General features: G+C 28.8%; 1 protein-coding gene across 1 annotated transcript in view; it reads left to right on the top strand.

The window, feature by feature from the left end:
* LOC111680491 (brain-enriched guanylate kinase-associated protein) overlaps positions 1 to 3584 on the top strand; it is a 45638-nt gene that overhangs the window by 4464 nt on the left and 37590 nt on the right. The gene's annotated exons all lie outside the window — the stretch shown is intronic.

Consider the following 3584-nt stretch of genomic DNA (forward strand, 5'->3'; position numbering starts at 1 on the left):
GAACTAGAACTGAACTAGAACTGAACTAGAACTGAACTAGAACTGAACTAGAACTGAACTAGAACTGAACTAGAACTGAACTAGAACTAAACTAGAAATGAACTAGAATTGAACTACAATTAAACTGTAAATGAACCACAACTGAACTACAACTGTATTAAAAAAACGTACTATAGAATAGCTAATTGTCTAAAGACTAGTCGATAGATTAGTCACAATACTAATCCACGAGTCAATAGGTTATTCCATACACTAATCTAAAAACTAGTCAACTACTATTTCATATTCTAGTTTATAGACTAGTCACTACTATGCTATCTCTGTACTAGGCAGTAGAATAATCTACAGACTAAGAAATTAGTGAATAGGTTAGTAAATAACCTAATTCATAGACTAGTCAATATACTATAAATAGACTAATAAAAGTATTAGTATCTTAGCTAGCCAATAGTAAAAACAATCCATTGACGAAAGACATGTACATAGGCTGAGCAAAAGACTAGTCATTTAGTTCTTTTATGTAAAAACCCTTTCAAAATAAGTATAAGCTTCCCTTTCCTGCCAATAACTGTAATTGCATGCGAGCATGTATGAGAGTAAGTTTGTTTATTTGCAAACAAAAACAATCTGTTAAAAATAAAAACTACAACAAATTGCAGGGACGTAAAATAAAACAAACAAAGAAAAAGAAAATAAAAACAACACACTAGGGGGAAAAGAAAATATATACAAAAAATAGTAATAAAAACTAAAAAGTTCGTTTAATAACAAACGAAAGAATTACAACAGAAAGAAATAAAAAAGCAAAAAAACGAAAACAAACATCAACACAATAAAGAAAATAAATACACCGTTACTTACATACATATACACACACATTATGGTGATACATACTTGTTGTAAACTATTGCTTTTTATTTTTATGCTAATACGTTTTTCCCTTTTTCCTGAATCCTTCTTCTTTCCAACTTAAGACAGGATTAAATGTTTTTAATATGACTCATTGTTCATGTGTATAGAGGTCTGTATATGCATTAGTATAAGTGTGATTTATACATATTTGCTTTCAGCAGAAGGACTAAATATTTAAAGTTCCCTTTTATTTTCTATTCTTGGGTATTGCGTTATTTTTTATTTTTATAAAAACATGACCAAGTGCTTAAATTCCTTTCCGACACTTTTATTAGCTCGTTGAAGAGATATGTCGTCTGTGACAACAACAATAAAATTTGAAGAAAGTAAAAAAAAAGAAATTAAATAGAATGACAAAAGAAAACGAAAAAACAACTCAACGCAATACGTTTGTTACTAAAGAAGGATACACAGGCATATCAAAATAACAATTTTCATCCATACACACACACTCGCTTGTAAGAGTATCTTCAAAAAAAATAGTAAAAATAAACAACAAACAAAATGAAATAAAGTTTAAGTAAAAACAAAGGAACACAAAAAAGGGGTTATTGACTTCCTGTAATGTAAGGAGTCAGGATATGAAAAAGAAAAACTTAAGAGTCACGCAAATAAAACTGTCAGTAAATTAATATTCTTTTTTATTTTTTGTTGAAATAATTTAAAACAGTTTTCTAAGAATTTGTAAGAAATCAACACGGTGGTTTAATGAGAACTTTTGAATAAATACAGTATTTCTTAAAAAAGGTGAATCTTAAAGCCAAAAAGATATAAAACATATTAAAATTCCTTAATGAAGCAGAACTGAACTAGAACTAAGCAACAACTAGAACTGAACAAGAACTGAACAAGAACTGAACTAGAACTGAACTAGAACTGAACTAGAACTGAACTAGAACTGAACTAGAACTGTACTAAAACTGAACCAGAACTGAACTAAAACTGAACTAGAACTGAACTAAAACTGAACTAGAACTGAACTAGAACTGAACTAGAACTGAACTAGAACTGAATTAGAACTGAACTAGAACTGAACTAGTATTGAACTAGAACTGAACTAGAACTAGAACTGAACTAAACTAGAAGGTGAATCTTAAAGCCAAAAAGATATAAAACATATTAAAATTCCTTAATGAAGCAGAACTGAACTAGAACTAACCAACAACTAGAACTGAACAAGAACTGAACTAGAACTGAACTAGAACTGTACTAAAACTGAACCAGAACTGAACTAGAACTGAACTAGATCTGAACTAGAACTGAACTAGAACTGAACTAGAACTAAACTAGAACTGAACTAGAACTGAACTAGAACGGAACTAGAACTGAACTAGAACTGAACTAGAACTGAACTAAAACTGAACTAGAACTGAACTAGAACTGAACTAAAACTAAACTAGAACTGAACTAGATCTGAACTAGAACTGAAATAGAACTGAACTAGAACTGAACTAAAACTGAACTTGAGCCTTATAAAAACATTTTAATTCTTTCCATACAAATATTATGTGTTTTTATTAACATTCTTCATCCGGTACGTATTATTAATATATTTAACTCCTGTTCATAACAATCATACCACCCATAAGTTTAAATTAATAAAAACAAATTGTTCAAATCAATTCAAGTTATTTCAAATATTATTAAAATACTCTTTCAATTTAAAAAGTTTTTTAATATTAATATGAAATAAAAAAAATTTAAACTAGAGTAAAAGCACCTTAAAATTTATTTTATAAAAACTCGTTAAAATGTACTAAATTTTATAGAAACTGTTTTAATTTGCTTTTAATATAAACACCATGTTCTTTTTTCATCGTTACTACCTTTATAATAAAACTTATCTGTAATTTATATACTTTTTAACAAACACTAAACAACTACAATAAAACTAAATACAAAAAAAGGAGATAATGGAAGTAGAAAGAAGTTGTAATTATATCCTTTTGCTTTTGTTAAAACATTTTTCGAACTTATATAAGCAAAAAACATATTAGTTGGCTTTCAGTAGAACAAGTTTAAAACTAATATAACTGGACTTGCTCCTAGCTCCTTTCAGCTCTGATTACACACCTTTACTTTATTCCCAGTACAAAAATCCACACATAGATCCCGACTCATCATACTTAACATTTTCTCACCCTCTTTTTTAACAGAAACAACAAAATCAACAATTGCATAAACAAAACCAACTACAATGGCATGCAATTTTTATGGTTTTACACCTTCAAGTGGTTTGTTGATCATAGAAACAAATATATAGAAAGGGAAAAATAGAATAAAATGAAAAAAACTTAATAATAAAACATCGCAAAAATAATTAATACTCATACGAACTCACAGAAATCAATGCGGTTAGTAAAGCACTGTTTACAGGTTCTTTTTAGTTTATTGGCTACTACTAAACTAGATCTGAACAGAATAGATGAAACTAGAACTAAACAGAACTAAATCTCGAAAAGAACTATAACAGAACTGGAACAGAACTAAAACTGAACTAGAAGTAGAACATAACTAAAACTGAGCTAGAAGTGGAACAGAAGTAGAACAGAACTAAAACTGAGCTAGAAGTAGAACAGAACTAGAACAGAACTAGAACAGAACTAGAACAGAACTAGAACAGAACTAGAACAGAACTAGAACAGAACTAGAACAGAACTAGAACAGAACTA

The sequence above is a fragment of the Lucilia cuprina genome, chromosome 5 (genome assembly GCF_022045245.1).
Source record: "Lucilia cuprina isolate Lc7/37 chromosome 5, ASM2204524v1, whole genome shotgun sequence".
Lineage (NCBI taxonomy): Eukaryota > Metazoa > Arthropoda > Insecta > Diptera > Calliphoridae > Lucilia > Lucilia cuprina.